The sequence below is a fragment of the Harpia harpyja genome, chromosome 18, assembly GCF_026419915.1.
Source record: "Harpia harpyja isolate bHarHar1 chromosome 18, bHarHar1 primary haplotype, whole genome shotgun sequence".
NCBI classification, from domain to species: domain Eukaryota; kingdom Metazoa; phylum Chordata; class Aves; order Accipitriformes; family Accipitridae; genus Harpia; species Harpia harpyja.
This window is the reverse complement of record NC_068957.1, coordinates 3,690,450-3,715,123: the sequence shown is the minus strand read 5'-3', so window position 1 is coordinate 3,715,123 and position 24,674 is coordinate 3,690,450.

Sequence of the window (24,674 nt, the reverse complement as noted above, 5' to 3'; positions counted from 1 at the left end):
GTGGCAGCTGGGTGACGGATTTTCCCCGGACTGCGGCTAGGTGAAAGCAGGTATAAAACACACAGCGCTTTCCCCGGCCGGCGCTGTGGTTGAGAACTTCACGGAGAAGCAAGTGCCAATTATAAAAAGACGTGTGCTTTTAAAGATAAACCAAGCTCGCATTGCAATTTCCAAGGTGACTCTTTTATTCTTGAGCCACGAGCTGAAAACTGTTTCGAGGCAGGCTGGGTGGGATGCAGGGGAGCTCATTCCTCCTCCTCGTGTACCTGCTCCCCTGCGGAGAGGGTTGGCCTGGGAAAAGAAGGTGCTGCACTAAAATCTGCTAAAGCCTCAGCAGGTTTTAGTGCTGCTCCTCATTTGTGGTGGCATTTGGCTGATGGCTGCAAGAGCTGCTCTGGCCACGTAGTCTGTTTGCTGCCTGGGCAGGTTGCTGTGTGGGAAGGGGTCGGGATATGCAAAATCTCCTCCAGCAGCACTACAAGAGGTTGTAAAATATTTATAGCACCAGCAAGCCATGCAAGACCGGGATCTGTCATGACACAGGCATTTCTCTTTCCCAAATAGAGGAAGAAATGAGCATTTAAAAACTGCAGCGCCTGCTAAGGTTGGCTGTTGGGATGAGGTGGTATCAGGTAAGTGCCACCAAACTTCAGGTCTTCTCTGTATCTTTATCATGGCCTTAAATATTGCCTGGAGGTGGTCATTTGTTTTTAAGCCATGTCATTGATCCCTTGGACAGAAGCGGCCAGGAGCATCTCCCGGAGGCACCACAGCCCGCACTCGCAGAGCTACGCCGTTACCTGAATGATCCCACTGAAACCTCCCGAGTCCTCCAGGAAGCCGCAGGGCCCACTCGAACGGGTAAACGCTGCGTACGGTGATGGAAAGCGGCAGAGCTGAGCCCCGCAAGGTGAAGGTGCCGCTTTCAGCACCAACACAGACTCTGGTTTTCCACAATATACCAGCCCTGCTCGCATGTGATATGCAAAAGCCGGCCACAGCCACAAAACTATTACTATTAATCATTTTCTGCTAGCTAATGCAATTATTTGTATGAGCCTAAAAAACACCAGTTCTCACGCTGATTATTTTGCTCTGAATAATTCATTTGCCAGCCTGTTCAGAAATGCACAATGCAACTGTTTTCACGTCTGAGGATTTTCACGGCGATTTCTTTAGCGCTTGCGATGATGGCTTGGCCCCACGTCCCGTGTTCGCATCGGTCCTGCCCTGGACCCTCGCCGCTCCCGGCACCGCAGGGTCACACTGTGCAGTGGTGAAGCACGGCAGCGGGCATCTGCACCGTCTTTGCTGTTGTACCCAAAAACATCTCTCACCCTGTGAAGCCCTGAAAGATGCTGGTCTGTGTGCTGAGGGCTTCTGTTTTCTCCCACCGTGCCCAGATTTGCTTTCATAAGGTCGCTCATGGCAGCCTTGCTCTTACTCAGGACCTACATACATCTATGTATACATATATATGTGTGTGTGTGTGTTTGTACATGCATACAGAATACACTAGAAATTACTGCTCTTCTGACTTTGCCTGCCTCTGGCACATCAGGAGGCAGTCCCGTTTCTCCGAGTACTGTCACAAGACATGTCCCACAGCCGGCACAAGGGCAGCTGCCAGCATCAACACCCAGCTCCTGCCCCATTTCCAGCAGGTTTTCTCCCACACGTGGCCAAAGACTCGTTTCCCTCACTATCTAGAATACACTGGGGCTGTAATAAATAAATCATACGTATTCAGTCTATACTGAGTGCCTTCCTCCCAGATTGCTGAGGTTGGAAATCATGGTCTGCCCATGCACCAAAGCCCGTTTCCATCGGGACGGGACAGCCCCGGGTGCCCAGCGGATGGCCTGGCTTTGCTGCGGGTGGTGCCGGACCCCAGAGCCGCCCCGGCGAAGGGGGATTCGCCCGCGCTGCAGCCCCGCATCACCGGGACACCTCCCAGGAGCCGCGGCAGGGACACGGGGAGCCGGCAGCTCCATCACCCATCGCATCACCAGCACGGCGGTGGCCTCCGGCCGTCCCTCGTGGTCCGCCCGATGTCACCCCAAGAGCACCGTCCCCGTGCTCCTCTCCGTAAGCCAACTCATTTTTCTCCCTGCAAATGAGCAGCGTTTGGAGATGTGCAGGTGCCACGCTGTGCCAGACACCCCCGGAGCCTATTCTGCACCATGTCCCTTGAATCTGGGGACATTGCTGCTGGGCAATGTCATTGCTCCCCTGGGAGGTGCTCGTTTTGATTAAAGTTTTAACTGTGAACGATCTCCTTCAGTAGACCAGGTAATTCACTGTCTTCAAAACACAATAAATTTGGATATGGGCTGTCTTTTAGTTATAGACCTAACAAAGAGTTTTGGGCAGATAGTTTATAAAGGACGGCAATAAAACAGACTGCGCGGTTTAGATCTTCATAAAACTGCGATGCCTTGTGTCTGATTTTATAGACAATTTTTATTAACTTAATACCTTTGTACCAGAATGGTCTGACAGGTTTCTTATGGCCGAGGGCTATCCTGAGCGTGTTCAGCGTCGAGATGACAAACCCCTTGCAAACCCGTCCTCTTCCCGTGGGTCAGGGCCGGGATGGAGCTGCGGGAGAAGGGCCGTGCCGGGAAGCGCTGCTCACCGTCCCTGGCTGCAAGCCGGCCGCCGGCGAAGCCTGGCATCGCGCGCGTGGGACAGCTGGTGCCTGAAAGCGCCGGTAATTAGAAACGGTTTGCTAACAAATTTCATTTCAAGCCATAATCAGCAGTACCCAAATACCCATCCCAAGCATCCCTCTGCCTCGGGCTGACCACCTCACGTCAAAAAGCATTACCGAAAAATAAGGAAATACGTCCCGGGCTATGCTTTGTAGCTGTGACAGAGAGGGATTTCCCAGCTGGAGTGTGTGTGGGGACGCGCGGGTGTGGGACGAGACCTGGCAGACCCCCGGCCGTGCTGCGGGTGGGAACCCCTCGGGGACACTGCCCGTCCCGGTTTCTCCCTCCAAGGAAATAAAATCCAGGTGAGAGCAACGGCTCACAGTGCGGTGGCCTTCTGAGTCACACTTTGTGCACAGATGTGTTTATCTGCTACTAATTATCCAAGTGATTTGCATCTTCTCTAGGACTTGGCACAACTCCCCTTTGTGAGTGAACCACTACCTATTTTTGCCTCGCTCGTTAAGTTAATTGGTTCAGTGGGTGAATTTCTGCGGTGCTGATTTGGAAGGACACTCTTGTATAAGACCCTGCACCCTCCGCCGTGGCCGTGCGATGGGGGAAATTGCTTTCGGGAGCTCTCCCACCACAAACGCCCATGGGGCTTATGTTGTTTCTCTTGGAGAGCCTTCATCCCAATGCACGGCTCCAACTGGGGAGGATGGGACGGCCGTGTTACGCGCGTGCAGGGTCAGTACGAGGTCCACCGCATTTAGCTAAGGGATTGTAGCATCTTCTGGAGTTTTTGCTGCCAAAAAAAATGGAGTGAGGGATGAAGCAGGGCTGCTTCAGGTGCACAGTGCCACTGCTACAAACAGCCCCCAGCAAAGGCAAGTCTTACCCCTAACTCATTATCCCAGGCTGATTTTTCTGTGTTGAGGAGAAATGCAAATATGGATTTAAAAATGGTCATTAACACCATCGGTAGTAAATATTTAACCCATAAACCTCGTCCTTTCTCCTCCCTCTGTTTCCCTTGGTGCATGTGCAGTGAAGGTGAGCTGGCAGGAGAAAGTGCAGATTAATGCGGGTCTTGATAGGTCATTTTAGTTGCTTTAATAAAGCATATTTATATCTGATTTATTTATGCCCTGCTTCAGCTGTTTCACTGCCTAAGCTGGCCCTTACCCAGTGACGTGTACTGGGTTTTTCTTTTACAGAAGGGTTTTCAAAAGTTTTAGCATCCCATGGGTAAGGTCAAAAGCTGTCTTTGGGACACAGCATTAGAAGTCTCCTTAAAAACCTGCTCCCATGCGGACCACTCAAAACCAGGGCCTGGCTAATGGTGGACCGTAGCTCCGGCTGCTTTTCCTAGCAGAAATTAAGACAATTTGTGTGTCTGAGTTCTTAGGAGGCCACGACCTGGAAGTAGCTTTCAATGAATGGAGACAGTCTTAAAGAGCCCCTTGCAGACCTTATCTGCTCTGCGCCTCACTGATTTTTATTTGCTACACGAGCTGCTGGCTAATTCAAGCCAGAATTGTGGCTTTATTTCATTCTCTAATTTTTATCTCCAGCTAACGCAGAACAGCTCCACATTCAGACTACTGGAACAAGTTTTTGCATGACATACATGCCTTCAGTCCTGGAGGATTAGATGAAGGACTGTGCTCCCATTGCTGTTGATAGAAAAAGCCACCTAGTAGGTTTCCCATGGAAGCAGCACAGAAATGGGGATAAAAATGATCAAAACAGATAACAAGGCTGCAAGGGCAATGCTATGAACAGAGGACGGTTGGTTAACAAGGCAGTTAGAGCATCTGGAGGAGCAGGAGAGGGAAAGCTGTCCAAAGGGGTTCCAGTCTCAGAGATTCCTGGTGGACCCTTTTAGAGAAGTTATTATGTCTGCAGAAATTCAAATTTTCCCCGAATAGGTGGAAGCTGCTCCTCCGCTGGCCCAGGTGCTCCCTGTGCCTCCCTGCAGTGGGCCGGTGTGGGACGCTCAAGTGGGATAAAAGGATTTTCCGGCAGCCAGCGATGAGCAGCTTTTCATTTACCCACTCAGGCATGTTCAGTGCTAAAAAGGTCACATCCAGCTTCAAAACCAGAGTGACGCAGCCCATATAAAGAGATCATTTGAGGGTTTTGCTCTGCTCTTTCCTGCATGTAGGACAACGCCGACAGACATGGGAGGGCAGTGGGGTTTGATCGGGACCCAAACCCCATCCCAAGGCATCAACACCACCATCGCTGGCTGCTGGAACATGCAGCCGGTGTCATTCTCCCTTGTACTCCAGGGTTAAAAAAAGAAAAAAAAAGGAAAGAGAGAGAAACTGAGTTCTCGTTTTGTTGCCATAGCAGCCTTCTGGATTATTTAGACTGATAGCATTTGTAAAAATTCAACAAAGGGTAGAGGATCTCTTGGAAATGGGAGCAGATGTAACATTGCGTGCCATATGCCACTGGGAAAAAATCTATTGGCAAAGGCAACATCATCAGAACGAAAGCCTAACCCATATTGTGCAGTGGAAAATGTCACTTTCCCTAGATTACAGGGTAGAGCTATAAGCAGAGAAAATTACGTTCACATATATAATTGCTGAAAGACGTTCTCAGCAAAGAGCTGAGCCGCTGCTGTGGGAAGGTGGGCTTTTTCTCCCCTCCAGAACTTGATGAGCCGCCATGTGATACAAAGAAAAGGTTGTTAACATTAAAAATTAATTAACCCTCACACGCAGCTTAATGGAACTCACTCCGGAGAAATCCTGCCCGCACAATAGATGAATTATAAGGGTCTCTGCAAGAGTGGTGAGTAATAACACCCTTAGAAAGCTGCTGGCTTTATACCCCAAGCTGCTGCTGCAGCAACCGCTGGAATAGTGCCGGTGCCTCTCGGTGCACCAGATCTGACCAAAGAGCTGCTAAAAGGGGTTCGAAAGACGCCGGTGTCCTGGCGGTGCTTTGGCGAGTTCTCCTGAGCAGGGGTCGGGGCAAAAGCCTGCCAGCGCCGAGGAGAGAGGGGGAGCAGGGGGCTGGAGGCTGCGGGCGATGGGGGGGCTGCTCCCCGGCTGTACCCTTGTCCCGTCGCTCCCAAAAAGCCCTGTATTTCTGGCTAACACACGGGTCGTGCCAGAAAGGCAGCGGACCATCCAATACTTGGGAGGGTGGAAGCCCGGCGGGGGAAAAGTTGTAGTTCTCGGGGGTCTCTTCTTGTTGGGATGTGATGTTGATGAAGAAAGCCCTGGGCAGCTGCCTGCCTCTGGCATTTCCCACCAGCAGCTTCAGGGGGCAAAAATTCCTCCTTTCCATAAAATTTCTCGTTGCTGGTGTTTGCTGGAGGGTGGCGGGGTGGCTGAGCCCCCCCCCCCCACTTCGGTGTGCTCTCCTCTGCTCTTTATTGCTCAAAAAAAGGGAGAAATTAATAACAATTTTTTAAAAGGGGGTAGAAAATTGTTAGCCCTCAGATTTTTTGGAATGGGAGGCAATTCCCTGGGGTAAATGAGAAGCTGGGGAATGGAGGTGCTGGTTTTCTGCCTCAACTGCCGGTGAGCGGGGGGGCCTGTCCCAGTGCCGGCGGTGGCCGGGTTTGTCCTCCCCATGCCTCCACCAAGCCCAGGCATCACCCTGGGCACCGTGTTTGGGGGAGGAATGGGGCTTTTTTTTCTGTCTGCTTTCAAGGGGAACATTTCTACCTGCTGGAAGTCTTAAGGATAGTTTGCAATTTGGAGCGTAACTTCGGTGCCGTTGCAGCCATTCTCCCTGTGCCTCCACGGGAGCAACCGCCTCACATCTCCAGGACCGTTCTCTGAAGCTCCCTTTGATGGAGAGGCAGATAAGCAAGAGTTCCCATCACCTCTCACCCCAGGATGCGATAATCAGCCCTTCAGTTATTAAACCCGAATGCAAATATTTTACATCTCACCAGCAAAATAAATAAATGGCTGTAGCAGCAGAGCCTTATCAGCCGGCACTTGCCACGCCTGGGGTCATTTGCTCCTAAACCAAGTCCTCTGATTCCCTGCTATCACAGCAAATCCGCCCGCTTCCAGGCATGATGCGATTTCACCCGGCACACGAGAAAACGTGAGCCGATCGGGGCTTTCAGAAGCCAGGCGGAGCGGTGGGAAATCCCGGGCGAATGCCACAGCCGGCTCCGTGCCACCCCAGAGGTGCCGTCGCCCCGCGCGCGGTGCCGGGGGATGAAATGAGGGAAATCAATAGCTCTGCTGAAATTACCAGTCTCTGCACGGACACAGCCCTGTGTCAACTGAGTGCGGATGTGATTAGTTACTTTGTCCTACACATGTATTTATAGGAATCAATAGCTATCATCTAACCAGAGCACACCTTAGCAAAGCCTCGTAAATCATTTTTTCCTTGGAAGAGACAAAGAATGGAAGTTTTCTTGCTGCAAGGAACATCCTGAGCACCCCAAGCAGGGGGGGGTCCGGCTCTACCGGGTGCTACCAGCACCCCACGGGTCCCCTCCTGACCCTGCACCCCGGGAGCAGCAGGGGAGCAGCCTGGGACCTGCTGGGACAGTACCTGTGGCTGGGGGGCGACTGGGAGAGGAGGTGACAGGGACCCCGCTCCGCATGCCAGCATGTCCGTGGGCAGCAGCCGGCGGGACAGACTCTGCTCAGCCTTCCCAGGGGCTCGCTGCACGCCCGGGGCTTTGCAGGAGCTTCTGCTTTGCTGCAAGCGACCAAAGCCCCAGTTTCACTTCCCCGCTTCCACAACTGCAAAGACTTCTCCTAAAAAAATTATGATTTGGAATGAAGAAGTCACAATTAAAAACTGCTTTAGTTGGCAGAGGCACCAAATCAAGTGCTATTGCGCTGGTATCACACAGGTCCGCCTTAGATATTTCTTTCATAGTACTGGTTTTTGGAGCTCGGGTTTTGCCTGGACAATGTCCCCAAATGCAGTCTCAGCTCAGGTGACGCTCCTGCCGTGTCCTTCAAACAGCTGGACTCTGAACAAAGCTGAAGCTGTGCAGAAACCAGGGACAGCCTCGGCAGCCTGGCAGGCACTTCATCTGCAGGGAAGAATAAAAGATAAATCCCCACTTGGGCGGGTGAAGGGATGGAGCTGCTGGTCGGAACGAGCAGGATGGATGGGAGGTGGGAAACTTGGGGATGAGCAGTGAGACGGGCCCGGGGAAATGCTCACGGTCACTAAAGAAAAACCTTTTTCTCTGCAGCAAAATGTGCTTTTTATCCTGCCTTGGCTGTTCAGATGCGTCGTTTCATGTGTCTGTTCCCAGGGATGCAGGGCAATGGCAGCATCGCAGAGGCTGACGAGTCCTGGCGGAGCAGACCCCGTGGCCTGGCACCTAAAAGTGCCGCCACCACCCCACTGTGGGACTTTGCTTCCCAGGGGACACCGCAGACCTGCGGGAGGGCTTTCGTGGAACCCCCGCCGGAGCCGAATTCGGGCAGGTCTGAAGGATGCCGGGCAGGCGTGGTGGGCTGCCTCAAATTCTGCCGGGCGCTAGGAGAATATTGAACTGAATTAAATCAACTCAGTGGAGCGATGCTGGGAGCTGAGGTCAAATAAAACTACCACAGCGTTTTCTGGAAACGCAGGTATTAAAAGGGCAGGGGGTTAAGTTGAGGATAATTGGACAGCTTGTCCTAAGTACATATATAAAAAAGGAGATGTGGATCATTTGCTGCAGAGGAGCAGGGGGAGAGACTGGAGCTCTTCCCCCAGCCCTTGCAAAGCTTTAAACAAGTGAAAGATCCTCAGGGAAAACTTCCTTTGGTGGGTTTTAGCCCTTTTTTCCCTGCTTGGGAGCCAGCTATGCACACACCACCTCTTCAAATGGTTTCTGAGCTATTCCCATGTGCTCGTGCATAAATAGTGCTTTTACAATACTCACCTTTAGCAAGTGACTTCACTGACAGCACTCTGCGGTGCTTTTTGCCGCTTCCCGGGTCTGTGAAATGTGGTCGAGGAAAATCAGTTGTGTCTCAGGCCAGGAAACTCCTGGGGATGCGTGGAGCTGGGCACCCCCAAATTGAGGATGCTCGTAGCCAGGGCATGGAGACACCCGCTGCTCCCCGGTGTTTTCCTGGTGTTAAAGGGATGCTCTGCAAGCTGGAAAGCCTCTTTTTAATTAAAATAATGAATTCATTCTGAATCACCGTCCCTAACTAGGAGGTTAAAGGCTTTTCCATCGATGGGGCAGGCCCTGGAATGGCCCTGCGCGCGGGAAGGAGAAGGGCTCAGATCCAGAGGAGGGACCGGCACGTCCCCGGGGCTCGGTCGGCACGGGTGGGCACCCGGGGTGTCCCCATCAAGCGATCCTTGGGGTAACCTGCCACAGCAGCTACATGCCGTGGGGCTTAAAGGGCATTTATTGTCACTTATCTATCAGATCCTTATTACCAAAGGGACTATTAAATGCCCAGACCTTCCTGCTGCTGCTCGGGCGGTCGCCCCGCGCCGTCCCAGCCGGGACGTCCGTGCTGACAGCGTTTGACCTCGCAAGTGGCAATAATTCCCGTGAGGGGCCGCGGTCGCAGGAGGAGGCTGGAGGAGCTGCCTGGCACCCAACGCTTGTGGTTGTAGCCAAGCGTTTCGGCGGTACGATGTGATTAGGAAAATGATGCGCAATGCCATCTTGCATACCTACGGCTCCGATGGGAGCAGGGAGAGTTGACAAGGAGCCTGTCACCCCTTGCTTACTGCTGCTGCAATTTGAAAAAATAAATAAATTAGAATGGTCATGTAATTATAGCAAATGAAGACGTACGTTAAGCCAGAGCAGTGGGGAGTAATTATTTGCTAGCCTTCAAAGCTCCAAAGCAAACAGAAGTGGAGGGGAAGTTTGCTGCGGGTGGGAGCAGGGGATGCGGCAATTCTGCCAGCCTGGAGGCCAGCAAAAATTACCTTGTCTGCACTTTCCAAATGAAAAAGTTGCTTTATTAAATTACCAGTCTGTGAAAAATGTATGTTATGTTCCTCTTGGGAGGAGAGCGCCACATAAAATTTAAGCTCATTTTGACAAGACACCTTCAGCGAGCATAAATCACTCGTAGGTTAGTTAACCTCTCTTCTTGGGCAGTTCTGCAAGTTAAATGACAAAGTTTCCCCTCATCCTGAGGTCTTTTATAAAACTTGTAACGGATCCAGGTATGCTAACATCTTTTGTCTTTTACAGGGCCAAAGCAGCACGGCAGCTTTATTGCCTGGAAGCTCCTTGCCATCAGTACAGGACATCACTCGCTGTTTACCTTGTTTTGTCCTCAAATTCAGAAAATTAAAAAAAGAAAAAAATCACAGAATGGAAAAAGAATTTTATCAGCCATGGCAAACGATGCCGGTTTTGGATGCACATTCAAAGCAGCAAATCAGGCATCTGCTGATGCTCTTCCATTTACCACGCAGAGGGGATGGGACGCTGGATACGGCCTCTGGCAGCGAACAGGGGCCGAGCAGCAGCACAGGAGGGAGGGAGGGTCACGGCCGCTCCACCGTGCACACACTGAGCATGGACAGCATCGCCAGAACCAAACTATGAAAAAGAACTCAGAAATCCCCCCAAAACAGCCACAGGTCCCTGGTTTATATCTGCGATAGCAATGGCACTAAAAGCTCCCGGGGCTGGGAGATGTGCAGCCCCCCCAGCCCTATCTCCGATGGGATATTGGCCTCCCGGCCCCATGCCGGCTCCGACCTGCACGGCTTATCCCTGCTGAGGCATCAAGGCGCTAAAGACGAAATGCTTTGCAGACTGCTCGGCAGCTATTTTAATTCAAGGCGTAATTATTCGAAATGGCAATTATGCGCTTGGCGAGACTCAGACACAGACGTCTCCAAACTCCTGTCTGAAGGGGAGGCTGCTGAGCGCCGCGGGTTATCGTCCGTGGCACCCCGCGACCATCCCGACTCCGAGGGAGTTTTGCCCCCTTTGTGGCCGGAGAAGGAGGAGGATGAACGTCCCCGTTGGGTTTGAGCCTGGCTCTGCTCGCCTTCGCCCCGAGGGACGCAGCCACCTCCGGGGCCGTGTTTTCCCCTGGGAAGCTGCCCCAGGGATGGAGGAATCTCCTTTTGCTCCTCAGCTCCTTCTGCGGTGTTTTGCCTATGAAATCACAGTGGTACCATAAAAAAAATCTTTATGAATTTAGGTTTGTTTTACTCATGTCTTAAAATCTGCAGCGTAAAATCATTTTTAAGCCCGCTTGTAGCAATGTTTCTCTGCATGCGGGGCAGAGAGCTGGGGCTGGGGCTGCTCCCCCTCCTTGTCACCCCTACAGAAATTCAAATAAAAGGGGGAAAAAATATCCCCCAGCTTCCAACAACCAGGCTCAGCAAAAGCGGGAATGCACTGTCAACATGGGGAGGTGATCTTACAAGATGCTGAAATGTTTTCTCCAGTCGACTAATAATAAAAGCTAATTTTGCCAGGCTCGTTAGAGCCATGGTGCTAACAAGAGTGGGGGATGAGTGCCCACCCTGGACACGGGCAGTTTCTCGGCCAGGCTGGCAATGCCTCTCGCATCATGTACAGAAAGTCCAAGTATCTCTGTGATGCGTTGGATAAATGATGGAATACGTCCTTAAAAATAAATGGTGTCAAGGAAAGCTGTGCGACAAAGCTGTTAGCAATAAAGGAGTTATGAGAGGAGCGGAAATTTGCCATTCAAAGAAAGATAACCTTGCAAATACGCTGTATTCCTGCCAGAAAAGAACAGAAACAACACGCTCCCTGTTCTCCCGCCTAGCCATCCCTTTCTACAAAATGCAAAGTTTCCTGCAAGCTGTGCAAGGATCATATTTTATCTGCTCGTTCCCAGGTTCAGCTGAGGTTTCCGTAGGAGCTTGCTGAACTGTCGCTGCCTGCAATTAACACTTGCAACTATTTTTATAGCGGGATCTGAGCTGGGTGTTTGAAAGTCCCTGGATAGAGGCTCAGACGTTCACTGCGGCGAGCGTGGCTTCGGGAAGGACATCGCCCCGAGCCCGCAGGCTTCTCCCTGCCTTTCACCCCCCCGGTTCTCACTGAACCCTGGAGAGCTGCAGAGCAACGCGGATGGGTACATGGGTAAAAGGGAATCAGGGCTCAGCTACTCCCTTTCTTAATCTTTCACAAATCTTTGGTCTCAGCCTAACCCTTAGGCACAGTCCCACTTGGCACCGTAAAACCAGGGCTCAGCGTGGTCCTCGCACCCTGCTGCGAGCACGGCCGAGCCTGCTTCTGCCCTCTGAATGGCACCACCAGAATAGAGCAGTCTGTGACTTCAAGCGTCTTGAGGTTGGAAATTTGTCCCAAAAAGCTTCCAGGTGTTATTTGTGCTGCAAGGCAGCCAGAAATGGGGGGCTGGAGCCAAAGGACTCTGCAGCAAGCTGAGGGGGGCAAAGGCTTTGGGGTGTGCTGCTATGGGCTCTCCCAGTAGAGAATAAATGCTTTCAGGAGCAGAAGGAGGCTGTGTGGAAGATAGCTGGGGAAGGCTATGAAAAGCTGTCCTAAGGACAAGATCCTGATTTATTTTGTAGCTGAGTAAATGCAATGTGTCTTCACTGAGCTCCCCAGCATTACTCCTGTCCCTGTAGCCCAGGACAGGCTGCCACTGCAAATACAAATTTGTCCTCTTGTGACATGTCCATCTCTGCATGGTCTGAGATATAGGACACTTTCTATAAGCAGAAACAACAGTCTGGACTTGAAAGCTCTTGAGCTGTGAAGTCTGGAGTTGAATATACCTTTGGCATCCCGAGGTCTTCTCTGCGGGTACCAGAAATCTGCTGGTGTTACCTGGGCTGTGGTGAGCACGAAACCTATGGTGATGTCTGGTGCTATTGCCCACGCCGAGGATGTGAAGCACAATATTTTATTAGTTAATTCCTGGAGTGACCCAAGTGTAGGTGGCAGGTCATCTTACAGGTCACTTCATAGCCACGACAATGACATTTTTTGCCTCTTTCTTTACTGCATGTTCTGCAGAGCCAGTGACCACCCACCCTGCCCCAAAGGGTAATTGCTGGAAAGCCACAGTCCTCCTAGCAGATGTAAGTCAAAAAGCTTTCAGTATAGGGTTTTTTTTCGTATAAACCCAAGAGAAGCTGCTTTGCCAGCGGAAAGAGGCAAGAGTGAAGCCCCACGGGATGGGAGGAAGGGCTCGGGGCTGCTGCGGGCATCGCTGTCCCACGGGAGACCTGCAGACACCGGCCTCCAACAAATTTAATTTGGGGTGGGGAGGGGCTATTTTTGTATTTGCGACGTTATTTCACCCCCCTTTGGTGGCAAGAAGGGGCTCGCTCTCCTGCCTCAGCAGCTTTATTCCCTGGAAGCCATGATTCAATGCTTCTGCTTTTTAAGCTGCTTGGGAGAACGGGGATAATTAGTAATGAGGCACACATGTTAAGAACATGCAATTACAACCCATTGGGTTATAATTTATGTCTTATCCTTCTGTGCAAAGTAATTAATATAGTAAAAGATTATTTATACCTAAGTGTCTAGAAGGCAAAGTTAGCTTTGCAGCAGTGATGAAACCCAGCTAAACGACTGCGCCCTAAAGAGGCTGGAGGCTGGAAACCCGGCACGGACAAGGAGAGAGATTTCAGAGGAATTCCTGGTTGAACAGAAACTGATGTTTTGGAAAGCCTCCTTTTCTGGGCACCTTGAAGTGGAGGAAAAATGCTGCTGGATGCACATGGCTGGTCCCCGCTGTGCTCCCACTGCATCTCCTCTTCGGGGCAGGGGCTGCCCGTGCCCTGTGGGATGGGTGCCTTGACCCTGCTGAGGTTTTGGGCAATAGGACACTGAGATTTATTAAAGAATAATTTTAGAGACCTTGTTTCCATCAGGTAGCTGCTTTTTCTTGTCTCCTGGCCATGAGCCTGGAGCAAAAAAGGCAAAAGCTGGCTCGTCAGCGGGCTTCCAGCAACCACCAGCAAGGTGGGGTCGGGCAGAGTGTGCGGTGTGGGGCAGCTGGGACAGGGCACTTCAGCCAGCCACCAGTGCCACTTGGAAAGGAAAATGAGACCAGATCTCAGCTCTAAATACGGTCATGCCTATGCCTGTGCAACAGTTTGAACAAATTAGCAGGGACTGATTTTTTTTCCTGCGGATGTGCAAGCACTTGAGACCCCACGGTTTAATGAGTTTTCGCTCCTCGGCTCCGTCCTGCAGCTGGCTCCCACCAGCGCAGCAGCAAGATGCGGCATCAGTCTGACGTGCACACTGAAATTGCTGCAAACTCCTGCCGGGTCACAGAAATAGGGAATTATTAACCCCGAGTGCCCCGGGGAAGGTTGCAACATGCCCAGGGAGCTCTTGGATGAGGCTTCCTTGACCCGTCCCTGCTGTTTCTGGAGCCGTAAGCCCCTGGCTGAAGACAGCAGGGATGAACGCAGCCCATCCCCTCCCAAGACCCCCTCAGTGGCTGCTCAAAGGCAGATTTTGTTTGCCTTGGCTCTCTGTTTCCATGGCAATTCGCTTGGGAGCACCACCGCTGAGAGAGCATCCACAGGGGATGCACCTGGGAACAGCATGGGCTGCAGGGACGGATGCGGGGCGAGACAGGGCCGCTGCGTCCGACCCAGGCTGCTGGTGGGTTTGCCCTTTAAATTACAGGGAAATAGCACAGACTTTATAATTCAACTTCCAAACTGCTGCTTTTCTCTTGGGCTGGCAGGATTTACAGCTCCGTGTTCACCCCCAGCTCCCACCAGGCGGGTTTCTCCTCTACGCGTCTCATTTGGGCATCGAGGAGCTGTTTTAACCAGCAGGTCCCAAACTAAAGGATCAAATGCTGCTGCCAGCCGCCAGCACGGACAGACCTGCTGGGCAGGAGCACGAAGACAGCGGCTCGGGTACCAGAACAGCTGAGGGGGTTCACCACTGTCACTATCCATGTCTATCCAAGGCAAAACCTGGATGCTCAGGGAGCCAGGTCTGTCTGGAGCAGCCGTAACGCAGCTGAGGACGAACACAAAGTCTCCTCGGGGCTGTGGCCTCATGCAGAACCCTCAGAGCAGCTCAGGCAGAACGTCTGCAGGTCCTGCAAACAGGTTTGAGTCTACCTAAGCTAAGAAAAAAAGCCTCTGCAGGAGGTTTGGTGGCCAGAGTTGGCACAAGAGACCTCCAGCTGAGCCGTGTTGGAGCAAGTGTAAAAGGGCAGGGTGTTTGCAACAGCCCCCTTGAAAATGGGAAGCTAGAGAGGTATTCCAGGGTTTGTCATGCAAAATAAAGCTGTACCGGGAAAATAAACCTCAACAGCAGAAGCCACATTGTACACCACTGTACCCAGCAGCGCTGCTGCCATGAGGAGAACGGAGCTCGAGCCTCCACCCAAAATGTAGTTACGCAGAGTCGTTCCAAGCGGTGGTGGGTTTTAGCCCCGTTTGGGAAGGAGTAGAGGTTTGCACGTTGCTCGGTGTGCACCCATGTCTGCCCTCCAGCAGCGCCGGTGCTTTCAACCGTCTCAAACCCTGCGGGACACCCCTCTGGCACGGGGGCTTTGCCAGGTCTGGCAGCAGGATCCTGCAGGGGAGAGGAAAAAAAGGGACAAAAAGGTGTCTGTCCTGAGACAAGCTGGCCCTGTGCAGGCGGACGTGGTGACCGGGGTGGGGGGTTCGTGGCCCCCATGGAGGTGGCAGGTCCCCCCGTGCCCCGGCTGTGCAGAAGCCTCTCCTGCCTCTCCAGCCGCGGGCTGCTGCTGCCGCCGGAGTTACCCCGGGGCAGGATGGATGCGGTCGGATGCTCTGGGGAGCCTGAGGACAGGTTCCTGCTCCTAGATCCGAGCTGAGCATTTCTTCCCTGGAGAAAAAACGGGTATGAGAAAGCAAAAAAATAAGTCATTTATCGGGGGCACCCTGGTGCCGGGTCCCTGCGATAAATCTTTCTGTACTTATGCTCACCACTTTAGGACAGGAGCTGCTCTGGATCCTTCTAGAGTCTGCATGGGGCACTAAGATGGCCCGCAGCCATATGGTAGGACTGAATTTGCAGAGAAGGAGCCCATGGGACAGCTCTTCTGCCCCTCTGACAGTCTCCGGAGCTCGGGGCAGACGGCTGGGGAATAGCCATGCTTTACTCTTTTTTTTTTCTGGCACAGCCTATACGCAGAGCAATTGCCAAGAACCCTTTGGCAGTCATTCAGCCTCCAAAAAAATTGCATTTTTTTATTGATGTGAAGGACTATTGCCCTTTGACAGTACTGTAAACACTCAGGTGTCGCTGCTGATGTCGGTGCAGATTAAACAGTCGTGTCCATCTGGCCGTCAGTCTGCCTTGGCAGTACTGGCCCCGGGATGCGGCGTTGGACCGGTGAGCAGAAGCCTGAGCATCTTCACCCATCTGAACAGCGCTTGCTCCTCAGCGTGGTCCATCGCGGCTCTCGGAGCTCATCAGTACCACCGTGGCACTCAATTATTGCCTTAATGGCAGCAAGACCTCATGCATACATACATCTCATCTGGGGTACTTGTGCTCCTCCTAAAGGTCACTGTAATGAATTAGGGGGATTACTTCTCCCTTCAGGCAACATGAAAACTTGGGGAGGCCTCGTGAAACGCATAAAGCTGATTCTGCAGGGAGAGATGAGCATTAAGCAGCGCAAGAAGGCTGTGCCAAATACTAGCAGTGAAATTCATATTTTAATTTCTTTCTGGCACTGTAAAGATGGGGAATTCGGCAGCAGGCTCTCAGGGACCCCGGCTGGTGGTGATTTATGTTGCTGCGTGATGGAGCGGGATTTGCAGAGACACAGCCGCCGCCTCTCCCCTTTCCTTTCTCCTGCTCAGTGAGGACGTAGTCAGGAAGGATGAGATATTGAAAGCCGTCCAGCTCCGTGTAGTGTCTCTGCTCAGCTGCCGCCCTGGGCTCGAGTGCTGCTCGACAGTGCTGGTGGCCACGGAAGGTGCTTGTCGGCAGATGCTCCTCACGACTGCTTCCAGAAATTGCATTATAAAATGTAGTGCAAAGCGCTGTAATGAAAAAAAAGAGTAAAGAGAGTCCTCCAAACACCGCTCTGCCAGCAAATGCCGGCTCCGGAGGCCACCTCCCTGGAGCACGGGGCAGATTTGTGCTGTGGAGCTCAGTGCCGGTGTCTCTGCTGGAGATCGGGGAGCCCCAGGGAGCTGTTGCTGTGGGATGCTCGACGCTGTTATTGGCAGAAGCCACACTTGGTGTCGCTGGAGCTGGAGCTGGATGGTGATGGGGGCTTTGATGTGCTGATCCGGCCGGTGGAGCATCCCTGGTACCAGTGGAGTGCTGGGTACCCTGCCCCGGCTGAGCGCACGAGGGGAGGTCAGGGCATCCCAGCCCCCTGCCCAAACTGGGGTGTCCCTCAATCCTCTGCCCACCGGGGTGAGCGGCCTCGGTGCCACCCTCTCCGTTGGTGACAAAGCACCTTCTCCCCACGCCGCGTCCTCACTTCCCACGAGCGCTCCTGCGGGCAAGTGTTTTGGCAGGGCTGTGCGCGGCGATGGCAACTTTTCAGAAAATACTGCAGAGTATTCACATTTTTCACTCCATAATCACAAATATTCCCCTTGTAAACCATTGGAAAAAGGTTCCTTGAAGCTGACTACAGATGGAAAGCAAGAGAGCCTCATCGTGGCCGTTCAGGTGCATCCTCAAACAATGGGGGGGGGAAAGGAAAAGCATCTCCTCCTCCCTCTGCCCTGGGAAGGGGCCTTTTGGATGTGGGATTTCCCTTTCTGCCCCCAAACACCAGCCCTGGCCACGCGGCCGGGGAGCCTCGCTGCCACGCTTGGGTCTTGCGTCCCTTGCAAGGGGAAAAGAGAGAAGGTTCCCCCAAGGACTCGCCTTTCCCGAGCCGTCGGGAAGGGGTGAAACATACCTCTCATCTCCGGATCGCAGCCGGCACGCTGTCGGTGAGTCACTGCCTGAGCGGCGAGACCGCCTGTGAGGGGTTCGCCCGTAAAAGTTATTAAATCATCGCTCAGCGCCGGGTCTGATGTTTCCATCAGAGACGGCTTTTATCCCTATTTGTGCTAGGGAAGCTGTGCTGCTGCCCACTCCGTTTTCCTTCGCTTTTACCTATTCACTCAAAAATCACTGGTTTTTTTCCCTAAATCCCCAATTCCTGTGCTCAGCCAGGCTTGAGCAGTGAGAGCTCCGATCCCAGAACGGGTTCCTTCCCCGGCGCTGGATGGTCCCCCAGGACTCCTCCTGGGATGTGCCCCAGCATCCAGCCAGCCCCAGGGATGCCTTCTGCCGTGCTGAGTTTCAGATGGATCCCACTGGGTCTCCCCTCGTCTCCTCCAGCCAGCCCTCTGAGGAAGGGCCACGTTTTCCTTTTTCTCTTGGAAATGGCCGAAACAAAAACTCGACAGCTTTTTCAAGGCCATGTTTTTCAGGAGCAGGTCTTGGAGCACCAGAAAGAGCCCCAGGTGCCCAGAGGCTGGTGGCCCGTAGCACCCCGTGCCCTCCCTTGCCATGTCAGGCTGTGGCGTTTTTTTCCAAAAAAACCCTGTTTTTTCTCCAGAAAAGAAATAAAACAAAAAAATCTGTTAAAATAGCCAAAAAGGTCAATTGAGAGCTATTTCTGCAGCATCCCTGGCCTGAGTATCAGCCAGCACAAGCCTCCCCCAGAGGACTGGGGACATCCCGCTGGCAGATCCCTGGTCCCAGGGCAGGATCTCCACCTCATCCTGCAAGGGCTGAAATTTTTAGTTTTGGGGAGGTAATTTCAATTGGGTGAAGTTTTTTTCTGCCAAAAAGTTAAAGCTCACCACAGACTGGGGGTACAGAGGTTTTGCAGCAGCTGTGTTCACTAGTGGCCGACTTGTGGGGAAACGAGGCGCAGGCAGCCTCGTCACTGCTGATTAGACCGTTGCTCGGTGTATAATTAACCTCACGCTAACAAAGTATGCCACAGCAGCAGTGATGGTAGTGGGTGGCCCTTTCTGTGCCCTTGTTTTCATTCTACCAAGATGGGGTTTCTTTCTTGTATTGGGTTTTTGTGGCAAGGTTTTGGTAGGGGGGGGCCACAGGGGTGGCTTCTGTGAGAAGCTGCCAGAAGCTTCCCCAATGTCCAACAGAGCCAATGCCAGCCGGCTCCAACGCGGACCAGGAGTGAGAATATGGGAGAGAAAAAACCCTGCAGACCCCCAGGTCAGTGAAGAAGGAGGGGAGGAGGTGCTCCAGGCACCGGAGCAGAGATTCCCCTGCAGCCCGTGGGGAAGACCATGGTGAGGCAGGCTGTCCCCCTGCAGCCCAGGGAGGTCCACGGTGGAGCAGATATCCACCTGCAGCCCGGGGAGGACCCCACAGTGGTGGATGCACCCAAAGGAGGCTGGGACCCCATGGAAAGAGGATCCCACGCTGGAGCAGGTTTGCTGGCAGGACTTGTGACCCCGTGGGGGACCCACGCTGGAGCAGTCTGTGCCTGAAGGACTGCAGCCTGGGGAAGGGACCGACGCTGGAGCAGTTAATGAAGAACAGCAGCCTGTGGGAAGGACCCACATTGGAGAAGTTTGTGGAGGACTGTGTCCCGTGGGAGGGACCCCACGCTGGAGCAGGGGAAGAGTGTGAGGAGGAAGGAGCGGCAGAGACGTGTGATGAACTGATCACAACCCCCATTCCCCATCCCCCTGTGCTTATCGGGGGGGAGGAGGTAGAGAAATCAGGTGTAAAGTTGAGCCTGGGAAGCAGGGAGGGGTGGGGGGAAGGTGTTTTAAGATTTGGTTTTATTTCTCATTATCCTACTCCAATTTGATTGGTAATAAGTGAAACTGATTTCCCCCAAGTCGTCTGTTTTGCTTGTGATAGTAATTGGTGCGTGATCTCTCCCTGTCCTTATCTCAACCAATGAGCCCTTTGTTATATTTTCTCTCCCCTGTCCAGCTGAGGAGGGGAGCGATGGAGCGGCTTTGATGGGCACCTGGCATCCAGCCTGGGTCAGCCCACCACCTTACTTCAGCCTCGTTTCAGACGAGGCATCCGAGACCGTGTCAGTGGTGCTGAGCTCCGCACGGACCCGGCTGCTGGCCCCGAGCACACGGATGCCACGGCGAGTCCTCGCACCCAGAGCCAGCCGTGACGGTGTCAGGGGACTCCCAGGGCTGAGCTTCGGCACTGAAAGCGGAGAGCTGGAGGGAGAGCAGCGCAGTCGGCACCCGCCTGGCAGGGCGGCGGGACCACCTTTCATCCAGCCCTCCAACAAGATGCTTAATCGCAGGGAATCTGTGCAAACCCCTAAATTTCCCAGCAAGCACCCAGCTTTCTCCTTTCCAAGGAGGAAATTATTGACAAGAGGCCCGTGGCAGGAAGAAGTGAAGCTCAGAAGAAAAGCTGATGTTTTAAAGGAAGATCTCTGACTTAAAATAGAGTATGTTCAGCATCCAAGATAATCACAGTGGGCATCAAGGGCCTTAGAGGAGGTTCAGCTGGCAGTTCAACAACCCCATATCCCCCAGACACCAGCAGGACGTGGCAGGGGGATGCCGGGGTGAGCCGGGGTGCACGCCCGGGACCCGCACCCAGCGTGGGAGAGCCACCGCGGTGGAGAAGCCTGCAAGCATCAGCTCCCCCATGACACAGTGTCAGCAAGGCAAAAAAGCTGTTCAGGTGCGTGTTGCCTCCGGTTTAGGTTCCCAGAGCCCGGCCTTCTGTTTGGTTTGTTGGTTCAGGTTGGGGTTCAATTTGCCCTTATACCATATCGGTTTGGGGGACCTGTATGGAGGGAGGCTTTATGCAAGTCCTGCCCTCTCACTCTGCCTTCTACTGCAGCCGCTGACTGCTGCAAGCGCCTTATTTTGAGCAGAGAATAGCAATATGACAAGCCGGGGACAAGGACAAACCCGTGGTTTTCCAGTTATCCAAGATGCTGGAGCGGGCGAGAGCTCTCGCGCTGGGTCCGTCGCCCATCTCGGGCATTTAATGCCACAAAGTTGCTTTAAATACCTCCTCTCCTCTGGGGCAAGTGCTGTCTGCTCTCTGGCAGGGTAGGAGGGATGATGTGCAGGTGGCAGAGGTGTCCCACCGCCCGGCAGGGATCCTCGGCTCGCAAAGGACCGCAAATTTCCCCAAATCGCATCATTGCTCAAACGCCCCTGCGAATAATCCCCAGCCCGTGCTCCTTTACAGCCGGCTCACGCGAGCGCTTTGCACGCGCGTTGTCCCCGCGGCGTTTGCGGCGGGCGTCCCTGCCTGTGGGCCAGGGAGGGCACCGCTGGCTTTGGCCCCTCTAAGGACCGTTCAGCCTCCCGAGACCAAACCCACAGCAGGTTCTGCTGCTTTACAGGGGGAGCTCAGCGCAGGGTGAGCCGCGGCCCGTGGCATAAAAATCCTCTTTCTATTCACAGCCCTGCCAGGAAGCTTATTAGTCTGTTTTTTCCTGGAACAAATCCGTGGTAGAGCCTGTGGGCTCCGGCATGCGTGGTCCTACAAGTGAGTAGGGAGTAAATGACTCGGTGATGCTCCTGCTGGGCATCATCTTCCTGTCCTTCATCGCAAGCTGGGTTTTTCCCATGTGGAATCTGGGGCAAAGCGATCAGCAAGAGCCCAGCGAGCCTGGGATGAAGGATGGAGAAGCAGAAAGAGCCGATGTGCCTGGGACAGCCTGTCACTCCTGCTGGTTGATAAACACTCAGCAAATCGATCCAGAGGGAGAGGAAAGTCTGTTAGGTCTGGGGTTTAATGGCCCTATTTTCTCAGCCGTGCCGCGATTGCTCCGACCCCAGAGTAATTGCTCCCCCCGCAGCCCCTCCGCCTCAGCCAATGCACCTCCTGCCCAGAACCACCCGTGCTTGCTGCAAAACCCATTCCTCGCCCGGGTGCGGACAGCTCATACGGATCGGTGGCCGGGGACCACGCGGGTCGGGCGCACGTCCCGGGGCACCCGAGGGCAGAGCACCCCGTCTCGGGGTGGATGCGATGGGGTTTGGTACCCAGGCACGGCCCCCGCTCCTGCATCCTCTGCTCTGACCAACACACCCCTGCGCGTCCAACACCCAAATATCCAGAAAACCACTGGGAAGGGAAATATTTTGGAATAACGTTTTGGAAGCGGCTGCAGGGGGAGGCTTCAGGGCATCGCTGGGCGAGCGCAGCAGGAATACGGCCACGGCTCAGAGCGCCGGCGGCGAAGTTTGTCCTCCCGGCCAACGGCATCGAGAGCCGCGGCTCCAAGAGGAGTCTCCAAAGCCAGCGGCTGCCGATGTGAGGGCAAAAGCCAAACAGCGCTCAGAGCTGATGGCTTTGCATCTGGCTTCTGCTACAAAGGAATTCATTAGCAGGAATAATCTCACAAGAGCAGCAGCGCACTTGGGGGTTGAGCAAGTTTTACCAGCCCCAGCGTGCTGGACAGGGGGACGTCTGCCTTCACGGGGAGCAGTAATAGCAAAAAGGAGATGAATGCAAAAAAGCTCTGTAAAAGGAGAGACTGAGGCTCCAGGTAGCGCTTGGGGAGTCTCCCTCCATAACAGACACTGGGCTGATTTTTTAGAAGAGATTAAATAATTTAGTGCTGGCCTGGCAGGGAAGCAGCACTGCAATTTTCTAAATCTTTCCCCTTGCAGAGCAGTGATAAACTGCCCCAGTTACTGGTGTGGGGAAAGGATTACAGTACTAAGAGCAAGATAAGGTAGATGAAAAGATCCCCTGTGGGATTGCTGGCTGTCCCCATCACTGTGACCCCCTGTATTGGGTTTTTGTGGCAAGGTTTTGGTAGCGGGGGGCTACAGGGGTGGCTTCTGTGAGAAGATGCCAGAAGCTTCCCCCATGTCCGACAGAGCCAATGCCAGCCGGCTCCAACACGGACCTGCTGCTGGCCAAGGCTGAGCCCATCAGTGATGATGGTAGCGCGTCTGGGATAATGTATTTAAGAAGGGGAAAAAGTTGCCGCACGACAGCAGCCAGGAGAGTGGAGTGAAAATACGGGAGAGAAACAACCCTGCAGTCCCCCAGGTCAGTGAAGAAGGAGGGGAGGAGGCGCTCCAGGCACCGGAGCAGAGATTCCCCTGCAGCCCGTGGATGCCTGAAGGAGGCTGTGACCCTGTGGGCAGCCCGCGCTGGAGCAGGCTCCTGGCAGGACCTGTGGCCCCGTGGAGAGAGGAGCCCACGCTGGAGCAGGTTTGCTCTCAGGACTTGTGACCCCGCGCTGGAGCGGTCTGTTCCTGAAGGACTGCAGCCCAGGGAAGGGACCAACACTGGAGCAGCTCGTGAAGAACTGCAGCCCGTGGGAAGGACCCACATTGGAGAAGTTCGTGGAGGACTGTGTCCCGTGGGAGGGACCCCACGCTGGAGCAGGGGAAGAGAGTGAGGAGCCCTCTCCCTGAGGAGGAAGGAGCGGCAGAGACAAGGTGTGAGGAACTGATGGCAACCCCCATTCCCCAACCCCCTGTGCTTATCAGGGGGGAGGAGGTAGAGAAAATCAGGAGTGAAGTTGTGCCTGGGAAGAAGGGAGGAGTGGGGGGAAGGTGTTTTAAGATTAGGTTTTATTTCTCATTATCCTACTCCGATTTGATTGGTAATAAAGTAAACTAATTTCCCCAGGTTGAGTCTGTTTTGCCCCTGATGGTAATTGGTGAGTGATCTCTCCCTGTCCTTATCTCAACCCATGAGCCCTTTGTTATATTTTCTCTCCCCTGTCCAGCTGAGGAGGGGAGTGATGGAGCAGCTTTGGTGGGCACCTGGTGTCCAGCCAGGGTCAGTCCCCCATAGTCCTTTAAGGAATGTCACAGTTTAACCCCAGCCAGCAACTAAGCACCACGCAGCCGCTCACTCACTTCCCCCCACCCAGGGGGATGGGCGGGAAGAATCAGGAAAAAAAAAAGTTAAACTCATGGGTTGAGATAAGAACAGTTTAATAGAACAGAAAGGAAGGAAATAATAATAATAATAATAAATGGCAATAATAATAATAAAAGAATTGGAATATACAAAACAAGTGATGCACAATGCAGTTACTCACCACTCGCTAATCGATGCCCAGTTAGTTCTGGAGCAGCGATCCACCCCTGCAGGCCGACTTCCCCCAGTTTATATACTGGGCATGACGTCACATGGTATGGAATACCCCTTTGGCCAGTTTGGGTCAGCTGTCCTGGCTGTGTCCCCTCCCAGCTCCTTGTGCCCCTCCAGCCTTCTTGCTGGCTGGGCATGAGAAGCCGAAAAATCCTTGACTTAGTATAAGCACTACTTAGCAACAACAGAAAACATCAGTGTGTCATCAACATTCTTCTCGTGCTGAATCCAAACCATAACACTATACCAGCTACCAGAAAGAAAATTAACTCTATCCCAGCCAAAACCAGGAGTGGGGGCCAGTCCTGGCCCCCGTTACCTGTTGTCCCATTTGCTCCCCAGCACGGTGGCAGCTCCCCCCGCGCTGGCCCTGCTGTGCGGTCACAAAACTCCCCCCCACCTGGGTGACATCTGCCTCGTCCACGAGGGAGCCGAATAATCCTTATAAAATTAAACGAAAGCACTTAAAGCGTTCCTGGGAGCTTGCAGGAGGGGCTCAGGCTCCCCTGTTCCTTGCCGACTGGGAGGTGGGCACGCTCCCCCCGTGCCACCCCGCGGGGGGACAACGTCAGGTGCCGGCAGCGGGAGCCAGGCTCCTGCCTGGGGACACGGAGCCTTCCGAGGACAAGCAAGGAGCGGCAGCTGCTCTGACTCATCAGGCTTGCACAGAAGACTCGCAGATGGATGTTAAAGGCATTTAACTTTTAATTTTTTATGGTGTCTGACAGTTTATTTTTTAATTAAAGCTGTGCTCGAGCAGGAAGGGCTGGAGCTGTTGTTTCTACGGCTGCTCTGCCCTGGCAGATGCTCGTGGTTGCGTTTCACCCATCAGATTTGGGAAAAGGAGCGGGATGGCCTCTGGGGGCACAGCCCTTTCCTATTTATTTTAATAAAAATGCTGAGAGCGACATCTGTACCAAGTCAATTTTCTAAGAAAAAAGGAGTGAAGAAACTTCTCCAGGCTCCATTGCCTCCAAGATACCAGGTAGGACAAGTCATTAAACCCCACCTTTTACACTTAGAAATGACATTGCACGCGGCGTATCCCTGGAACAGCCTTTCTATCAATT